The 22,440-nt window shown below is 38.8% G+C and overlaps 2 long non-coding RNA genes across 3 annotated transcripts; one reads left to right on the top strand and one right to left on the bottom strand.

Moving 5' to 3' along the window:
• Positions 1 to 331: 331 nt before the first annotated feature.
• On the bottom strand, positions 332 to 3,221 carry LOC141631004 (uncharacterized). The gene is made up of 2 exons (XR_012537578.1): positions 2,754 to 3,221; positions 332 to 2,656 (listed from the first exon to the last, which is right to left on the bottom strand). It is a non-coding gene; the product is annotated as an uncharacterized LOC141631004 (long non-coding RNA).
• A 4,891-nt stretch (positions 3,222 to 8,112) lies between these two features.
• LOC141633877 (uncharacterized) lies at positions 8,113 to 10,371 on the top strand. Of its 2 annotated transcripts, XR_012538626.1 has the most exons (5): positions 8,113 to 8,466; positions 8,657 to 8,762; positions 9,175 to 9,231; positions 9,786 to 9,853; positions 10,047 to 10,371. It is a non-coding gene; the product is annotated as an uncharacterized LOC141633877 (long non-coding RNA). The 2 variants fall into 2 exon arrangements; XR_012538627.1 differs by lacking the exon at positions 8,657 to 8,762 and having other exon boundaries at positions 8,360 to 8,466; positions 10,047 to 10,203.
• The last annotated feature ends 12,069 nt before the right edge of the window (positions 10,372 to 22,440 follow it).

The following is a 22,440-nucleotide window of genomic DNA, read 5'->3' as shown; positions in this document are numbered from 1 at the left end:
TAAACGTGCTTTTGATATATATAAACCTTACATTAGCTGATACAAAATAAAAGTACAATAATAAAATGGGATTTACACCCTCAGACTTACATGTTTGACGAAACGAGATTGACTAAAGTTATCGTTTTAGTGACTACTCGACTCGAATATGCGTGGAAGGTGCCCTTGTTAAAGGATTTAGATTAATTGATTAGGTTGATTAAAGTGGAGTTGGTCAAATTAGTCGGTTTATGCAACGTGACTGGGCTTACGTGGTCGATTGATCAAGCACGCAGGTGTCGAAAGCAATATCGTGGTCTAGAATGCAAAGAGAGAGAAAGAAGGGGTGGAATACACGCGTGCCAAATATGGAGACCGAAGGTCTCTATTTAGACTAAACACATGGAGGAGTTTAGGAATGACACGGATACGGAAACAAATCACGGGAATATTCTGGAAAGCGTAGAAAGAGGGTTGGGGAAGAGAAGCAGCAGCCACTGCGACCTTTGGAAGAGGCGCAGCAACTGGTGCGTCATTTCCCCAGAGGTTTCCTCCTCAGCAAGAAAGATTTCCGCGTTGTTTATGGAATTTCGGTAGATATGCACTTCCTTATTCCGTGAAACACAATATGCGGAAGATATTTCCTTAAAACTATTAAATTTAATTAGGAATAAATATCCAGAGAATTCTAGAACACTCCGGAATATTCCGACTCGGCATTTAAACGGTTTTTAGAAAATGAAGCGGTTTTTTACCCGTACTCCAAATAAACTCTAATTACTGTCAAAACGACCATATCGGCGCGTAGATGAAGACCATGAGGTTGAATCGAGTGTTTGAGCTATCACTTGTCGATGAACTTACGAACTGTCATAAATCGATCCGCATATCAAACATGCGGCCAAATTATCACCGGGTGATTTGCGGGAGGTGTAGTAATGAGGTATCTACAACACTCCATGCCCTTAAAACAAGAGAGGTGACCACAAGTCCCTTAGAATGAACTTAAGACATGAGTCTAAATACCGATACAAGTTCAAGCAGATAAAAATCCAGTTTCAATACTCTCAAATATTCACAAGACCAGATAAGATATTTCAAAAAGATCTAAATCCAATGTCAAAAGTCTCAAGAAAACTCAAAGACAAAAAAATATGATCTCAAATAGATACAACTCTAGTGTCAAAAGTCTCAAAATTTCACAATACAGAAAAAGATCCAGCCAAAGCTGCAATCAAATCCAGTTTCAAGCTCTCAAGAAATTCACAAGAGAAAAACATTTTGATCTCAACTAAAAATATCAAAAGTCTCAAAGCTCTCAGGAATTTCAAGGGACAAAAATAATTCTAGTCAAAAATTGCAATAAAAATTGTAGAGTAGTCATTTTTTTCATCTCTCTGACGAGTCAATCCACAGTTACAATACATCCATACCTGTTGGGATGATCCTTTCATTCATTTAGGTGAGTGAGAGAGGCACACAGATCTCCAGTGTTTTCTAACACCATAGACCCTTCTACTCTATTCCATTTATCACCCTCGTTTAGCATCTAAGAATTCGGTGGATGTACACTACACTTATACGGTCACAAAAGTATTTTATTTCTATAGTATTAGTTTTGGGTAATTAGCCGAGCTTATTACTGTAAAGAAGGCAAAACTCATTTTACAATATGAATCTCAAATTCTAAGGCAAAAAACAAAAAAATAAGAAAACAATTGGCACAATAACAACCCATACTAGGTCGGAAGGGAAAAAAAAAGAAAAAAAAAAAAGGAGAAGAAAGCAACAGAAGAAAACAGGTGTGCTAGCTATGTGACTGCTGCGTGACTGACGCATGAAAATACCTGAAGTAATAGGGGGCTACCAAAGTAACAGGGGAATACCACAAAACACAGAGTGAAGAGTTTCAGTTAAGACCAGGGGCATAGGGAAACACTCAGCGCATATGTTTGACTACATTTAGACGACATCCCTGACCAAAAAAGTTATAAAGACTTACAAAGCAATGACGGTTCAATAGGCATAACACCTAAAAAGCCAGGATAAGAGTACTCCATCCCTTTCCCAGATCATGCTCAATAGCACATTTTAATTTGAAAAGAAACCGGACTAGTAATTCGGTGTGTCATGTGTCTATGGTCAATTTTAGGAAAAGAATGCATTGTCAATTAGCTAGTGTGTGTTTCTATTACCGTAAGTACATTAGCATCTTGCATTAATAGAATCATAAGCAGTCTACATCATACATCATAAGAATTCTACAGCATGCATCATAAGCACTCAACTATTCAAGCACACAACTTGATTTAGTTGATAAATAGGAAAAATAAAACAAGAGCATAATTTCAAAGTCAATCAACAAAGAATAGGAAGCACTTACTTCGATTGTGCTCGGTCACCAATCGGGATTTCAACTATGGGCTATAGCGGCACAACCCCGCTGATTTCATTCTATCTCAAGAGCTAGCAAGATTAAACACCGACGGTGCTCCTTTATCAGCCAGCCAATCTAGTGCTCAAACAATGGTTATAATGGAACAACTGGCACAACCCACGTCAAACTCCATCCTACATCAGGAGACAAAAGATTCGACGATGCTCCTTTGTCAGTTAACTTCTCGCCAATCGGGGCTCGGACGATGGCTACGACGGTGCATCTGCCGTCGATCTCGTCCTATATCAGGATAGTATGCTTGAAAATTAATGGAAAATGTGAAGATAATCATTTAAAGAGCATTAATTGAAAATCAATCAGTAAAGAGAACACTTACAATCTCACGGAAAATCCGTAAGATTCAACGGGGCTTCTTCATCAGTCAGCCGGTCACCATTCGGGGGCTCAAATGGTTGCACAAATCCGCTGATTTCATTCTATCTCAGATGCTAGAATGATGTACCACAGACCGTGCTCCTTTATTACCTCGTCACTGATCCGGAGTTTCCGCTGCTTTCATTCCATAACAGGAGCCAAAGGATTCGGCGGCATATCGTCATCGATAATCTCGTCCCATATCAGGAGCCAAAGGGCTCGATGGTGCTCTGACATTGATCATCTTGTTGCCAATCAAGCATTGGAATGACGGCCACGACGACGCAACCGACACTGATTTCATTACACATAGGAGAATCGTACTGATTTGATTTTTCTATAGAGAGCAACAATAGACAAACTAACTGAAGAAGATCAACTAGGATGAGAAATTAAAAGTTTGGTCGAAGGCTTTGTTGAAGATAAGGTTAACACTATTGTGAGACACGCCATTTTTAAGTCAATGAAATGGGTCCACTTAAATTAACAGGCATCAAAGTTCCACTGACTATCACCCGTCTTTTTTTTTTTTTTTTTTTGGTGACGAGGGGTTGAATCCCCCCGGGCACATGCAATACCCTGCAAATCACGTGTGCCATGTAAGACATCCTATTTAGGATGACAGGTAACCGCAGCACTCCCGTGTAGGGAGTCGAACCTGGGACCTCTCAATTCATTGTCATTGCAATGCTTTGAGGCACTCCCGCACTCCACTACACTCAAGCCACTTTGGTTAAACCACCCCCCCCCCCCCCCCACCCGTCTTTTCTTTCTGTGTAAAATGGGAATTTGCAATATTCAAATCCGAGTCCGTAAATTAAATTCTACGTTTCTTACTCGTTTAAAATTCAAATTTTATAATTAATTCCAGCCTACTTCATAAAATAAAATTTTACGATTTTTAAATCCGTTTTTATTTTAAAATAAAATTTTCAAATCAATTGGTTGGCGGGCCCTGACATGCATTTTGAGTTCTTAAAATATAATTTTCTGAAATTACCTTTTTGCGAAATAAAATTTTGCAATTTTCAAATTAATTGGTCGGCAGGACCTGACCTGCATCTGAGTTCTTAAAATAAAATTTTCTGAACTTTCCTTTTGCGGAATAAAATTCTGCAATTTTAAAATTAATTGGTCGGCAGGCCCTCACATGCATCTGAGTTCTTAAAATAAAATTTTCTGAACTTTCCTTTTGCGAATAAAATTTTGCAATTTTCAAATTAATTGGTCGGCAGGCCCCAACATGCATCTGAGTTCTTAAAATAAAAATTTTCTGAACTTCCTTTTAGCGAAATAAAATTTTGCATCCTAGTATGTAAAATCAGATTTTACATTCTATTCCCTTTTCAAAATAAAATTTTGAAATCCTTTGGTCGGCGGGTCCTGATACGCATCCGAGCTTGTGAAATCAGATTTTGCAGGTTCAATGTGAAACAAAGTTTTGTTTAACCAGATTCTAGACTAGCGAAACAAAGTTTTGCTCTACCAGATCCAGACCAGCTAAACAAAGGTGGGCTATACCGGATTCCACACCAGCAAAACAAAGTTTCGCTCTACCTGATCCAGACTAGCTAAACAAAGTTTGGCTATTCCAGATTCCAGACGAGCAAAACAAAGTTTTGCTTTACCAGATTCGAGACCGGCGAAACAAAGTTTTGCCGCATGCCAGTTTCCAGATTGGTGAAACAAAGTTTTACCAGCTTCATTCCAAATTAGTAAAACAAAGTTTTGCTCTTCCAGTCCCAGTTTCCAGCTACTCCAGACAGGTAATATAAGAGGCACGGGTATGTTTTTTAACCTTTATTTGTCCCGATCGGGCTACTTTGACCTTCGCCTTACTTGTTAACATTTATGTGCCATTTATGTTTTTTTTTTCTTGTACGTCTCATGCATGAGTTAAAAAAAAGGGTTAATTAAAAATTTGCAGTGATATAGACGTGTCTTAGCTAACATTAATAAATTGGTCTAAACTTTGCATTGAGTCCTTACACACTCCAGGTTTCATCTTGTAAATATAAAAAGCATCTTTACGTAATCACACCCCCTCCGAGCATCAGCATATAGTATCATATCGTCTGCGTATCATAGCCCATCAGTTCTGTACAACAAAGTCTCAAATAGGAAGTTATGTAGCCTTCATTCTTACCATACTTTTATTTCGCATCTACACATAGCGTTATCAGTAGGCGGTCACTGCACTGGTTAGCCTTACTTTAGATATCATATCATCGCCTGTACATAAACCATTACTTTCTTCAGTAAGGGCATGCTTATGCACATAATCTGATCATTTAGAGAAGCATCATAGGACAATAATATACCCATTCGCCTGTCATGTTTGCACTCAGCTAGTTCACAGTTCAGTCCGTCCCATGCGACAGTCCGTTTGTCGGTCCTGCACACGTAATAAAAAAAACCAATACAGATTTTAGTCCGTCCGTAAGACACACATAAACAATACAACAAATTGGCACTTGGGTCACGAATTATGCCACGGGAATTTGTAATTCGTGGCAAAAATTTGCTTTGCCACGGGAAAAATATGCCACGGGAATGGGTATGAAAAACTAACACTACAAAGAAAAGGTTTCATAGCGACGGCGAAATCCGTCGCAAATACCGATATACCGTCGCAAATATAGAATTTACGACAGACCTGCGATGTAATTAGACCGTTGCAGATAATCGTCGCAAAATAAAAACTTGCGACGGAAAGTCCGTAGCAAATAGTTTCCTGCGAGGGACAGAGGCGTCGCAGAATTCCGTCACAAAATCTTAACCTGCGACGGAAATTCCGTCGCAAGGCACTGTACATGAGGTCCACACTGCTGTCAGGGTCAAACCTATAGTCAACAATTGCGACGGAATTTCCGTCGCAAGTTACTGTTCATACAGGCCACGTGGCTTCCCTCGCAAGTTACTGTTCATAGAGGCCACGTGGCTGCTAAAGTCAAAGCTATAGTCAACAATTACGACGGATTTTCCGTTGCAAATTCCGTCGCAAAAAAAAAGTTCCAGGAGGTTTACAGCCTTCCCAGCTCCCCCAAAATGCTTCTAAATCAATTACATACGGTTTCCTGCAAACACACAGAAAATTCCAGCATTCGACAAATTCACAACTAGTTCAAGACGAGATTTCCAAACGTTTTCGCATAACCTTAAAATAAAAGGTTTACATAAGTTTAGTACACAACAAACTTAAACTAAATACGTGTTCAAGAAACAAAGCTAAATAAGTCCATAAACCAGCTAATAGCTACTAATCAATGCATGGGAGTGAATGAGGTAAAAGGAGTAGAATTACGCCTAGCATTGTCGCCACCATCATCATCAAAGTCATTTCGACCTTGAAATACACCTCCGGGGTTACAAGTTTGAGTAGTAAAACCTTGTTGGCTCAAGAACTCCTCTATTGCCGCAATCCTTTGAGACTGTTCGACCTCTTTTTGCTTAAGTCGGGCATTCTCTTTTGCGACTCTGCCAACAAAACCCGGAGTATGAGGAGTAGAAGTGGTGTTACAAGTCGAGTGGCGGTGGTGCTGCTGGTCCCGTGCCATATACTCTACCTTTCTCGTCAAATCCTCCATATTTTTCAAGATAAATCTAATTATCATCGATGTTCTCGACCCCTTGACTCTGAAGCTGAGGTTTCTTTGAGATGATCTTACCCTACATCATTAAAAAGCGAAATATTAGATACCATCTACTAAATAATCATGATTGAAAAAATGAGTTAAATTAAATAGTTATAGTAACTTAAAAAGAGTTGACTACCGTTTTTGGTTAACCATCCTTTTTTGCTATGCTTCTTTGTCTTCTCCAATAAGTACAAAGCGGACGGAATTTCTCCAATCCCATTTTTATCGACCTACAATTTCGACCCATTAGGTGAGTACCCAACGCCTTCCCCTTCTCGTCACATCCCGACTTACGGTTAGCCGAATAATGCTCCGATCTTTCCGTAAAAGTAGGTTATTCAACTAGTCTTTTCTTCAATTTACGGAATAAATCAAGACTAATCCAATCCGGCTTTTCATGATCTTCCTTATGATAAGCTCGATAAATCATTTGCCGTAAACGGGTCTTCATGGCATCTTCCCAAGCCTTCTTAACCCTTGCCTTGTCGCGGGGATGGTAACTAACATGCCACTGTTCAATAAACGATAAAGTTAGAAAATAAACTTCATTGTAAATAAATATAAAAGAAATGAATAAAATACCTAATATTAAAATAAATGACAATTGCTAATACCTCAAACCAATTCCACCAATGCTTCTTTATAGTAGATGACGCCATTTTCCAATTAGGAGCATGTTCTTTGTAGTTGCATCCAATATTGTCCGATATCAAGTTCACAACGGATGCATCACTGAACCTGAATAAAAAATGACAATAATATATATAAATAAATATATATATATATTTATAATGTCTTGAATTCACTATATGAGAACTCGAATACTAACGAAGCCATCTATAAAAATCTGCATGTTCCCTATTCAAATTATTGTACATAAAACTAAGAGAGATGCCACACATGATCAACATTATTAAGCCACTAACTTTTTTTTGTCAAACTAAAATATAGTGAAAAACAGAAGGAGAAAAAAGTATAAATTAACCCTAAGATAACTACTACTTATACAAATATAACCATCAGCCAAAAATTATGGATCAAACAACCAAATTATTATATTAAAAAAAGAACAGTTAGTCTCTCTTGTGACGGTTATAAATTGTGACGGCTCAAAATGTGACCATATTAAGGGGGTGTTTTGCCAAACTTTCTGAGTGCTTTTCTAATTGTAAAAGTAGAAGTTGGGCCAAACACTATAATTTAGGGAGATAAAAAACTATTTTTGAAAAGTCAGAAGTTAATAAAACTATCTTAAAATGTAAGACCAAATTGATCTTTCGCTTCTATTTCTCCCAAAAACTCTTAGAATTATGGAAACTAAAAAAAAACAAAAATATAGTAGTAGGCCAAACACATCAATTTGTTAAGAAACTACTTTTACAAAAGTTAGGCCAAACAACCGCAACTTTTTCAAAAAGTAGTTTATGAAAAAACTCATTCTAAAAAGTAAAAGCTATTTCACATAAGCTAGGCCAAACAGCACCTAAGATAAAAAGCAACCACTTATAAAAATGTTACTTATTAAATAATGGTCACATTTTCTCATTAAAATAGTCATATTTGGATCTGTCACGATTTGTGACGAAAAAGAGCCCGTCACAAATGCGAATTTGTAAACAAAGAACGAAATCGGAAAGAAGCAAATGCTTGAGGTTAAAACAAACGTCAGCACATACAAACGTCAGCACATTGTCATTCCACACACTATAGTCCATACGATCATACCTCTCCTTCTCATTGACCACTTCTCTTTACACAAAACACCCTTCCTCCAAATTTCGAATCTTTCATTTTTCCCCAAATCAACCACCACGGGAGCCGATAAAGATTTTAGCGCAGCCACAAACGCCGGAGATGAGGTTTCCGTCAACATTTTTTGCTCAACTAACACCAAGTTTTTCTTCAAAACTTCTCTCGATTCAGCCGTCGGAAATTCCCGGGCCTTTGTTGCGCATAGCTCTGATGTTCTTGCCGATCAACATCGATTGATCTACAAAGGTCGGACCTTGAAGGATGATCAAACCCTAGCAAGCTATGGTAATCTTTTAGTCAATTGTGTTTTTGTGTTGTAATTTGATTGATTTTCTGTTTGATAGATCTAGAGTATTCTGGACCTGTGATTTGATTATTAGTTTTTGCTTAGTCACATCTCTAATCGAGTTTTTTTCGGTATTTTGAGAATTTGTGAATAAATTATTATGCTATTATAATAAAATTCGGATTGCAGTGCTCATGTGGTTGCAAAGTTTCAATTTTTGACCAGAGGAGATGGAGGAAGGAGTTGTTATTCATGAGACGCGAGCTAAAGTTGAGAAAAAGATGGCGATATTCGAGTTTGTTCTCGGATCTTTTAACTGAACTAATTTTTTATATTGATGTTAATGATAACTGGCCTTTTATTTGTCTTCCCGTAATACGAAGTATTATTGTTTGTGTGTTGGTTATAATACACTTGTATCAACGGAGAAAAAAGTGAATTTATTGATTTTTGTAGATTTGGTATTGCTAATTAGCGAAGTCATATGCTGCCAAAGTTTTTGTTTTTTTGCTCTTTCTTTTCATCCACTGCTTGGAGACAATTTCTGAGACTGTCTCGAGACTGTCACTTATGAATACAAATGACATACTCATACTTCTTATTTGGATTAGTTTCTTATTAACACTTTCTTGAGACAAATTGATCATGGTATTCCTTGCTATGTTTTCCGACCTGATGGATGCAATCTGGTTTATGTTTAATTGCAGAGCCAAACACCAGCTCCCCATTGAACACACAAGCTGCAGTTCTCTGGAGAAATCAAGGTAACAGTTTAATATGACAAGTCATATTAGACAGTAATAAATCTTTTAAAAGATAATGTTTAGTTATCGTTGTCGACTTATCGTTATCATTGTTTTTGTTTTTGTTATATGCAATGAGTGGTGGTCATTCGAAAACAATTCTCTTTAATTTGCGATTAATTGCAAAGTTTTTGTTTGGCAGCTGATCTTAGCTAAAATTCATTAAAATGTTGAACCAATGTGACTTTAAGACTAAGAATAGGGCGTTTAAGCTTAATACTTCGTCATTATTTGTTCATTTTATTCAATGATTATTTTTTTTATGGATAAGCTTTTCTTAATAATTTTTACAAGCTTGTGACGGTCACAAGCAAGAATAGCGGTCGAACTTGTGAGCTCTATATAAATAAAGTCAAAGAGTTTCTTGATATTATGGTGCATATATGTGTACACTTTGCGGCGGCTTCAGAAGTCTCTTGGTATACAATATTCGTGGCTTGTTCTCTATTATTGATGTTATATAAATATCAACATCGTAATGAATTATATCCTTGTTCTCTATTTGGTATATATAGAGAGATCGAAGAAATACTCCAGAGAAGAACGAGGTGACTCGATGAATCTAGCGAACTCCTAATTTCAGGTACTAGTATACATACCAAGTTAATTCGACTCTTCACTTTTAAATTTCAGGTATTTGTGTACATACTAAGTCATCAACTTAATGTTTCTCATTTTTTTTATGAAACCAGTAATAAAGGAGAACAAGTTAGTTCTAAGACACGCCACACTATACTGATTTCAATAGTTAATTGTTTTATTTGTTGTAATTGCAGAAGGAAAGGATTTGGATTTGGAGGTTGTTCCTGAGTTGATGTACAATTAACAACTCGTAAAAGGGAATTGAAGAAACCTGTCGATTTTTTATCTCTTGGTAGTATATTTTTGGAAGACATTGAATTTGTTTATACGCAAATGTTTAATTTGCTCTTGATTGACTGTACTAGAAAGAAGAATGTTGCACTTTGTGTGGACAAGGCCATCGGGAACTGTGTCCGCGGGATCCACACTAGGCATAATCGACTCGAGGTTCTTTCGAATCGAATTAAGACAAATTAGAGTCGCCACCAAGTTTTTTGGGAACTTGGAACCGTTCAAGTCAACTTTACACCTTTCATCGAAAAGCATAAAGCCAATCGACTACGAGTGATTAAAGATAAAGACTTGTACCCTATATCACTCGATTTGAATGACTCTCGTAATCAAATGGTATTTAGACGGATCCACAAACCATAGATCTTGAGTAAGGGGTGAGGGTACGTGTTAGGAAGCCCATAAGGACATCTAACCCCGCCCGTCAATAACGGCCTCTACTAAGTCAAGTGTCGGATTTCAAACAAGGTCATAGCTACTACGATATATGATATGCAAACATCGTTTTCGAAAACCCTAACATGTGAAGTTCCTATGTCGATTTAGATGCAACTAAACTAACTTTGTCAAAGTTGTAATTTAGCATGTGGGTTGATTGATCTAACAACATATAAACGAAACAAACAAGGCTTGATGGGAGTGGGGGAGCCGTTGGGATCTATCCTATTACAACCCAGGCATTTCATGCCGACACAACGATAAGTTAAAGATACAACTCTATCTAAAATACAACGCTATACACAAAACCGTACACGACACATTACACGGCCAATTCGGCCTAGGGAAACGTGCACAAGGGGGGTGGCCCACGGCTTACATGACTCACGGCCTTGGGTCACTCCTTCTAATGCGTGCTTTCGCTTAATCTTATCGAATTAGACATTGGGTCACACACCAAAGCATGCATTAGCATAAATCGGGCCATGTTGCTTTAAACAACATGCGATTTACTACGCTCTTACATGCATTGGGGCACAACCATCTAACCAAACAAGACTAAGGTTTTTGAAGAAGTTTTTGACTCGATAAAAGTAAAACAAACTTGAAGATTACAACTCGATGAACAAACTATAAATTACAAGCTACGAAACGACAAAGAACAAATGATATAAGACAAACGAAACAAGAAAAGGCACGACCACCCTCACGGCCTAAAGCCACGTCCACCCTAGTTCCTAGGTTAGATTCATTAGGTTAGATAGATTTGCGAAGCGATGCGGGATGTACATTAGAAAACGATGATAAAAGAGGTCGGAAAGCTTCGCCTAAAACCGAGTGCTCTACACGGCCTAAAGGGTCGAATTAGGTCAAGTTCGCTAATTAATTTAACTCATCGAGTGTTAATAAGAAGGTGCTAATCACGCACTCTTATACTAGCGAGAAACCATGTGAAAAGAGAGATGCATTCAATTAGATTAGAGAATTGTTGATCGATTTTAATGCTTATGTCGAAGCCACCTAACGTGTCTAATTAGGTTATTAAATTGATCTAATGTCGTCTAAATAAGTCATATGTTAACAATCATAGGTCGAACTAACATGCAACGGGTCCTAGGGTAGGTCGAATTGGTCGAAACAAACGAAGGGTCAAAAACGAGGAACGAAGTTAGAATTCGTTTTATTAATCCCCTACCTTGAACACGAGGATATGTAAATGAGACTGTAACACCCCCATACTCCAAGTGCCTTACCAGGACCACTCAGGTATAAGGATACTACCATCTCGGTCATACTCCAAGTGCCTTACCAGGACCACTCAGGTATAAGGATACTACCATCTCGGTTGCCCGAGGTACTGAATATCATAAGACAATAAAGAAACGTACTTTTAAAGTAATTATAGATTAAGCGATTACATGTTATAACCAAAACTAATAAAAGGAATTACAAGCTTCTCATACGGACTACAGCTAAACTATCAAAGCTACTAGACTTCGTCGACACGGCGGAAGACTTCTAATCGCCACGTGATGACTCATCACGGCTATCCCATACGCGTCATATCACACCGCTCAATAATCGCTCACCACCCCGAATGGATCACCACAGTTTTTAAAACATTTAAACGGGGGTCAAGATTAATCACACAATTCAATACATATATCAACAACAAGATAAACAGATTTTTGAAATCACACACACACACACACACACACACACACCACCAACTCCCATCGTCTCAATACCGATCGTCCCTTTGGACCACCCCTGCCGATGGGGGACCACACCGTTCCCACCTAAGCCCCGCTCATCGTACGAGCGATAACCCTGTCCCATTAATGTGCACATCCCCTCCGTGGCGGGTTCCACGAAGGGCGAAACTAGGGCGTGAAGCCACTCCCGCAAGTGACCCCACTCACCCGAGAACGCATCTCGAGAACCATCAACAACCAATCACAATCACAATCACAATCACAATCGCAATCACAATCATCATATCAAACAACTAACTACAAAGACATCACCAATATCCCATTATGGGACTAATACCGAGTAGGAAATCCTACCTGGAAAGCACAACACGCAGACGGTATCTACAATTTTGTATCAAAACGGCTCCTCTACGAATTCTCCTCCTATCATACAAACACATAAAGACTACACATCACAAACTACACACCAAAACCCCCAATTCCTAAATTAGGGTTTAACCAATCTTAACAAAACATTATAAAAACTATATTAAAAGCTTACCCTCGACGCAAGGAATCCAACGACACGAAAAACGACAAGAACCGACCGTCTCGAACTCCGGAATTGCTAAGAATGCGATTAGGAAGATGAACTGGTCGCTTTCTCTCTTAAACAGGGTTTTAGGTTTTGTAAAAGTGATTTAAAACAATGACGACTATGTTTAAATACCTTAATCGCATAATTAACAAAATCCGAGAAAACTCCCCGTAAAACCGGACACTCGATCGAGTACCCAAGGTACTCGATCGAGTACCCCCTTACTCGATCGAGTACCCCAGCTACTCGATCGAGTACCCAACAGGTCGAAACTATTTTATCTCGCAACTTACCCTTACTCGACAGAGTAAGGGCTACTCGATAGAGTACCCAAAGACTCATAAATACGGAGTATTACAGTCTTCCCTCCTTAAAAGGAACTTCGTCCCCGAAGTTCAACCCATACATAAAAACAACCATACAGACTCGACCAAGACACAACAACTTAGCTAAGGACTCAAGAACTCGACCGAACATAGAACATGAACTCTTAACACCCACTCCACCAACTATGTTTACTTCCACAACATGACTCACTATATCGTATCTACCACATATATATCTCTCACGATACCAACTCCATACATAACCAACTACCATCCTCTAATGCTGCTAGCTCCATAATATCATCAACTATCAAATCCAATACCAAGACACTCATAGACATCAAACGGGATGTTACATTCTACCACCCTTAAAAGGAACTTCGTCCTCGAAGTTTACTCACACTCGTAACCTCATCATCCAACTGTCAACACTAGCGAAATATTCTCACACTCCTAAACATCACGCTACTACAAGCACGGTCATGACCTTTACTAAAATCACCCACAACACGAATAGATCTTTTATTCTACATCAAGACTCAACTTCCGAATGTATTACCATATGTACAAGCATCAAAATCTGTTTTATCGCATCCTACTCCTCTTAAGACAAATGTTACGTCCTCGTAACTCACTAATACCAAACCATATCTATATCTCATTACCCTCTGTACCACCACCTGTCAACGATAACCGTCTATAACCCAAACACTCACCATTCTTATATCCAAGGCTCCCATACATAAACATTTCCCATTCCTCAGCTCATTCGGCAGCGCACCTAACCTATACCATAAACTCGTAGCAAATCACCATACCCACTCTCCATTATTACTGCCAAACAACATACCTCTCTACGTAAGGCACTTATCTCCCAGAAGCATAACTCACGATCCGCACTCATTACGTACACGCACCCTAGATCCTCAAGTTCTTTCTTTCATTACCGCAAAATTCATACACAACTTAACATGACACTAATTTCCCCAACACTCTACACTCACTGTCTCAATCAAAAGATTATGAACTACCTGCCGCTTTCAGGTCATTACAACACATGTTCCACGAATCATTTTCCATTACCATGTCTACCGATGTCTCATCTGAAAACAAGATCAAAATTACCGTAACAACCTCTCACAACCGTGTCCCATCAACAGATTATTACTATCCCATGACAACAACGAAACATATACAACTCTATTTCAATCATACTCTACCTCATTCCCAACTTAACCTGGTAAAGAAAACATGAATAAGCAAGACAACTGTCTATCAGCACAAACTGACACTCGCAGAGAGCAACATCAAACAAAACAACAATCTATGTATAACTGGTATGTACTTTCGAAACTCGAATCATAATCATCCCGCCTACTCCACCACAACCGGTGACGGCATCACAACACCGCCACCAACAGCCACACCGTAGTGCGAAAATACCCGCATCACAAAGACTATGTACCGTGCCCGGATCACCACCCGAGGCACCACAACCACACCGATAGACATCACAACTGCATACAATTCCCATAAATACTGACTTAGCATAACTTCTCAGACAAGAAAAACTTACTCAAATCCACTTTATTAAACCACCACGCAACATATCATATGGATAAACAGATAAGCATCTCATGTACATCATCTCTACCATTTCCCGGAATACACATGTGTTATCAATACACATAAAATTATAACTAGCTATGTCAAATCAATCAAATTATTACCTTTTTGGATATCATTCAACTAAATTACCGTGTCCAACATATATATTACAGAACATTCATAAAACAACTTTATAATTATCACACCATACCACTTCTTGTGAGGTCAGAACCTCACACAAACATTTACACATATAATAGACCCGTAATCACAACCAACTAGTCAATCCTGACCACGTAAGTCACCACTCGAAAAAAAAGTTACTCGCCGCCCGAGTTTAACTCATATGCCCCTCATAACATATTCCCCATTCGTACAACCATTACTTTCTCGCCAAATATAATCACACCTTCACTATTCAACTAATAGCGTCCGCCTCATCTAACCACATCTTATACCCTCTCACAATCATACACAACAATCGGGTCCCTACCAAATCAACCTCTTTAGAATTGCTACCTTTCTAATATTCCATCACTCTTAGCCATTAGTGATAACACCACAACGCCACCCGCTCGTATATCAAATATCTTACACTCATATCAAAATAACATGGTTTTTCTACCATTTTTGGTTAACATTGCAAATAACGAACATCAAACCCATCCACAAAATTACCTCAACATTATTCCCAATGCTATCTTATTTGTATTGTCATCCAACTCTCCACCAAATATCTCGTATCGTGCCAATACTCCACCAACTTCTTACTCCCTTAATTCCTCGAAACTCATTACCAAACATGTTGCCCTGAAACTCCTATATAACCCTTAGCTAACATCCTCGTGATACCATCACATATTTCGATGATTTCTTATCTTTATATCACATAGCTCCGGTGAACATTTTCCTCAGCTTACTTTTATCCTTCTTTTCTCTTTACACTCAATAATACCAATTAATAGTTCAACTCCTTATTCCTTCTAGCTAACTCTTTAGAAATCTGGTTACCCCTTCGTTGCTTCAAAACTCAGTTCCATTATTTTCTACCGACATCATCTCACTCTTTCTTCCCATGGATCTTCTCTTATTATGCTATCACTCATACTTGCCACTAATCTATCCATAGAACCAACGTTTAATGTTCAAACAATTGCATCTCCCTTTTTACATCTCTAGAAATCAGAATTCATTTAATACCGTTAATTACCCAAGGAACTCACACAGTAGTTTCATCTTTTAATAAACCAAACCTCCCAAACTCACTCACTGTCTACAAATACATCTCGCGACATGTCTCCACAAAGTTCACTATATATTACTCTTCTCAACCCCTTTAAACGAACTTTCACTACATAAATCCATAACCCACACGACTCCTAACCATTTCCCTCCATAACTCTTTACACATCTCAAGCTGCCACTATCCACATTCTTACTTTCAATATTTTCATTCTCACGTTCATTATACTCACATCATCCCTTGCCTATATTCACTTATTTTTACATTACTCAACACACAATCATATCACTCATCCCGTCTCGCAAAACGTGCGCCATGCCTCAATAAACTATACCAATCTTCCTTTTCTTTTTCCACCATCTATCATAATCACATATAACTCATGTCCTCCTCACCAAACTCATACTCATCATAGTGCCACTCTTTACATCATAAGATTGGGTAACTTACGCTTCAGGACCAACACATACGTAAAACAATGCATAAAGAAGTAATACAACTCCTTTGAATTAAACATAATATGCAACGAATGTCAAAAGACAAACATATGACCCGAAATACGCATATGACCTGCACAAACCCCACTCGATCGAGTACCAGAACCTACTCGATCGAGTTGAGGCTACTCGATCGAGTGCCCAACATGCTCGATCGAGTGCCCCGACTTTAACCCAAACGGACCTTCGATCTCTGACTTACTCGACCGAGTAGCCCGGCTACTCGATCGAGTGACCCCATACTCGATCGAGTGCCCGAGATACTCGATCGAGTGCCCAAAAACACGATTCTGGTCAAAATAACGACAAGTACCCACTCGATCGAATCAAACCCACTCGATCGAGTCATGCAGACTCGTGAATACTACCCGCATGTTATCTCACATACCCCAACGTACTATGCCTTCATTATTATTTCAACATTATGATTACAACTACGCATTCACATCTGCGCGACTCCTCATACAATTAACAAAATAATCTACTTCGTGTTATCAAGTGCCACGTTATAAACAACCATCATGCTTTTCATCCAATTCGTTATATAAAACACATATCATTGAACCTCTATTCTTCATGTTACTACTTACCAAAAGTCAAACATTACCATCTATCATGCTCATATGACATTCAACTTTCAATCATGTATTACCCGCATGTTTTAAATTTTCATAAATTTTCATAACACAAACCACACCCATACACTACAAATCCTATTCCCATGTTGCTAATACAACAACATTACAAATCCACTTCATCACACATCATCATATACGAACTACTTTCTTTTTCTACCATATCATTCATCATTCTCATATACTTTTCCAACGATTCCAACCAACATGTCAACCAACTATCATGCAACATGCTTTCAACAAACCATATACAAAGACAATTAACATACACGTCGCACATATACACACGGACTCCACGTTCCCATACCATGTGATTGGCTTAAGTATCATGGGGCCAAGATTTTGAAGTGAGGGCGCCTACTCACCCAAAACCTAGCCTCAGCCGGGGCTCCCATTACACATACACCAGGTTCATTTTATTAGACTCCCTATGTTCATTATGTTCATTTGTTACAGGTTCCAAAATCGTCGCTCTGATACCATTTGTAACACCCCCATACTCCAAGTGCCTTACCAGGACCACTCAGGTATAAGGATACTACCATCTCGGTTTCCGAGGTACCGAATATCATAAGACAATAAAGAAACGTACTTTTAAAGTAATTATAGATTAAGCGATTACATGTTATAACCAAAACTAATAAAAGGAATTACAAGCTTCTCATACGGACTACAACTAAACTATCAAAGCTACTAGACTTCGTCGACACGGTGAAAGACTTCTAACCGCCACGTGATGACTCATCCCGGCTATCCCATACGCGTCATATCACACTGCTCAATAATCGCTCACCACCCCGAATGGATCACCACAGTTTTTAAAACATTTAAACGGGGTCAATACTAATCACACAATTCAATACATATATCAACAATAAGATAAACAGACACCGAATCACACACACACACACACACACCACCAACTCCCATCGTCTCAATATCGACCGTCCCCTTTGGACCAGCCACGCGATGGGGGACCGCTGCCGTTCCCACCTAAGCCCCGCTCATCGTACGAGCGATAACCCTGTCCCATTAATGTGCACATCCCCTCCCGTGGCGGGTTCCACGAAGGGCGAAACTAGGGCGTGAAGTCACTCCCGCAAGTGACCCCACTCAGCCGAGAACGCATCTCGAGAACCATCAACAACCAATCACAATCACAATCACAATCGCAATCACAATCATCATATCAAACAACTAACTACAAAGACATCACCAATATCCCATTATGGGACTAATACGAGTAGGAAATCCTACCGGAAAGCACAACACGCAGACGGTATCTATAGTTGTATCAAAACGGCTCCTCTACGAATTCTCCTCCTATCATACAGCACATAAAGACTACACATCACAAACTACACACCAAAACCCCCAATTCCTAAATTAGGGTTTAACCAATCTTAACAAAACATTATAAAAACTATATTAAAAGCTTACCCTCGACGCAAGGAATCCAACGACACGAAAAACGACAAGAACCGACCGTCTGAACTCCGGGAATTGCTAAGAATGCGATTAGGAAGATGAAGTGGCTGCTTTCTCTCTTAAACAGGGTTTTAGGTTTTGTAAAAGTGATTTAAAACAATGACGACTATGTTTAAATACCTTAATCGCATAATTAACAAAACCCGAGAAAACTCCCCGTAAAACCGGACACTCGATCGAGTACCCAAGGTACTCGATCGAGTACCCCCTTACTCGATCGAGTACCCCAGCTACTCGATCGAGTACCCAACAGGTCAGAAACTATTTTATCTCGCAACTTACCCTTACTCGACAGAGTAAGGGCTACTCGATAGAGTACCCAAAGACTCATAAATACGGAGTATTACAGAGACGGGGTGTACGACCGACTGCTGTGGCGGATTTCTTTCCCATCTCAAGTCAACGCGGGTGTTCGTGGTGGTACTTTAACTCATACTCGGACTAAACTAGTTTCATAGTTAACGATAACAAACGATAAACAAAATAAAACGAAACAATAAAAAACAAACATAAAAAAAACGAAATAAAAGGGAGAAGAGGAGGATTTGATGCACCCTCAACCTACATGTATCGTTGACACCGTCTTGGGTCGTAATCGATCGTAGATTTTATCTCGAGAGGCCGTCGTCGACGAAGGAACAAAGCAAACAACACGTTTTTTTGCAAATCTGGACAGCAACTTTCAAACTGCAATTTCTCACTCGTTTCATGGTGAAAATTAGATTTAAAAGATGTTTTGAAAACTAGAAAGAGAGGAGAACAGAGATATTAAAACAATCCCTGCTCGTTTTGAGTTATTGGGCACGAAAAACGAGCACAAACAGAACTGGACAGACAGGAAAAGCCGCGAAAACAGAGTGTATAACACTCTGTTTTTCGAGGAGATTCGTGTACTCTCAAGGGCAATTTGGCTCGTAAATCTTTGTCTAAGATGCAGGTGGATGTTGTATGGTTAATTTGGAACAAGAAACTCGAATTTTAATGGAGGTTTGATGGTTGAACGAACGGTTTCAAAGAGGACACACAAACTGATTCTCAGTTTGTAAGTCGGTTTTGTCGAGGGTTTTTGAGAGGCAATTAGGATTTGTTTCTGGAGTTTAAAGCTTGTGAATGACGGTAGTATGCATGGAGAACTTATAGGAATGAATGTATGGTGAAGGGGGGGGGGGGGGTATTTATAAGGAGTTAAGGTAGGGTTTTTAGAGGGGAGAGGCAGACGGGCTCATTCACGCATAGCTGCTGTCCAGCAGCTTTTGTGAGGGTTTGAGAGGGCTTTTTTTGGTGGTTAAGCTAAGGTAATATGGGTAGGATACTAGGGTATGGGTTAGGGTTAATGGGCACGGGTTTTGGTGGTGTTTGGAGCGGGTTTTGGGCTCGGGATTTGGCACGCAAAACAGGGGTCTGCTCGTGTTTTATGCGGGCTGTTGGGGAGTGTTTGGGACGGGATTTGGGCCGTGGTTATGGGGTTCGAACTGGGGTTGGATGGGTAGAGGCTTAGGTTGGTTAGTGTACTCGAGATTCGTGTCAACTCGTAAAGAAAACGGGCTCAAAAACCGAGCTATAATCGAGCTCCAAAACGCGTGTTTAAAACGAGTTTTTTTCGATTTTTAAATCGATTTTTCAAATCGATTAACACATTGAAATAAATGATTTTTCAAATCAAATATTTATTTTATTTTCAATAAAATAAAGTTGAGAAAATAAATTCAAAATAAAATAAAATGAATTCACCTTAAAAAAAGCTTTAATTTAAATATCATTTAAATTAATAAAATACTCCGTCGACAACGCTCATTCTACATCGTAAAACGAACCCAAATAATGACAATGACAACTAATAAATACATGTGTCCTATCATCATCGGGTGTTTGTCGGGTTCTCTATAAATTCCAATATCGATGGATACGGGTATCTACAGAGCCCCCACTTTGACTGAGGCTTGGACAAGGCGAAAGTCAAAGTATACCCCAGGTCCCTCTCGACCTGAGGATTTTGCGGGTCGTTTATAGTCCATTAGACTTGCGTATATAAGCTCGCCAGCCATAAGAAGAGATCATACCTGAAACTTCGCTGGGGATTGACTCTTGCTTCTGTTGTGCCAAGTTGTCATCGTTGGTCATCGACCCATAAAATTGCATACATGGTGGATTGAGCCTTATCCTTAGGCGCCTACGTATCCGTTTCTGACGGAATCAAACCCGCGTCGTAGTTCGGCCACTGCTGACACATGCCCAAAGTTTATCATCTGTTGGCGTTTGTCCGAATGGGACAGGACTTTCCAAGGAGGTTGCCGCCACTTTCACCATTTGCTTTCAGCTACGGAATTCTTCCCTTTCATACTCTTGTATTGAATTGAATTCTTGGTGGATGTCATCCTTTACATCTTGATAATGGTCTCTGAAGCCAACGGCTTCAGAGCCCCCAGATTGCAATGGCTCTAAAGTCGAAGACTTTAGAGCCCCCAGTTGAAGCATATCCTGCTACATTTGAAACACAAAAACGTACTAGCAATAATCATCACATAAGCACATTTGGATCATCGATCTTAAAATTGGGTCATTCAAAAGATTGGGTCATCGACCCGAAAATTGAATTTGAAAATTTTGAATAATTGGGCCATCGACCCGAAGTTTAAATTTGACATCACTTGGTATGTTGGGCCATCGACCCTTCAAAAATTGAATTTGAAAATTTTGACTGATTGGGCCATCGACCCGAAGTTTAAATATGACATCACTTGGTATGTTGGGCCATCGACCCTTCAAAATTTGAATTTGAAATTTTGAATTTCGAAAGATTGGGGTCATCGACCCGAAAAGATTCCACTACTTGGATCATCTATCTACAATTCGCAAAAAGTTTTTGGAATTTTGAAATTTTGAAATTTTTTGAAATCGAACCTTGATGGGTGAGCATGAAATACGACTCAGACACTCCGTATGACCCGTAAACTGTTGGGAAATGTGTCCTCAACAACAGTGCGATCATATGATTTAAATATCATTATTAAATCTCATTTTAAAGAATACATTTGGGGAGTATTTTTACTGTCAACTGGTCCACACATATCGGTAATGATTGGTGACTAGAGTTTGACATTGTCGTGCGACGGTGGTGATCAGTTGATCCCCTAGGTCATACCTATAGGGCAACACTCTTAATTGATTATTTAATTAATCGTATAATGTTACGAGTTAATTAAATTACTTGAAAATTGACGGACGATTTTGGAAGTAAAATTTACGTGTCTCATTTAGATGAGATACGATGCGAAATAATCGAATTGTATCTTTACTCGGATGAAATTATTGTTTAAGGAAACAATTGAAATTGAATGAATAATTATAAATACAAGTTGTTGTGATTTATAATTGGTAAAATATTTTGGTGCAAGTAATTATGAATTACTGAGTCAATTTTGTGTATGACGTATTTTTATTAATACGTTGATTTTTAAATGTGTTAAAAATACATAACAATTTTATGTGACATGTGACATGTAACATATTGACAAATTGACAAGGATAATATGGACACCATATTATATGATGGCCGAAATTTTGAAGACAAAATAAAGAGACCATGACTTTTCCTCTTCTCTACACTATTTGGGGAAGATTAAGAGTCATGTCTTTTATTCTTCTTTTGCCCACAATTGTCTATATGTACTAGAATCAATTCATTCACTTGATGATGCTGAAACTTTAAGTGTTTGAAGTGAGCAAAACTCTTCCTCTTCTCCTCTCCACATGAACCGAAATTTGGGAGC

Source organism: Silene latifolia, chromosome Y, assembly GCF_048544455.1.
Source record: "Silene latifolia isolate original U9 population chromosome Y, ASM4854445v1, whole genome shotgun sequence".
In the NCBI taxonomy this organism is placed as follows: Eukaryota; Viridiplantae; Streptophyta; class Magnoliopsida; order Caryophyllales; family Caryophyllaceae; genus Silene; species Silene latifolia.
Note: the sequence above shows the minus strand (reverse complement) of the source record. Positions and strands in the feature narration are given on the sequence as shown.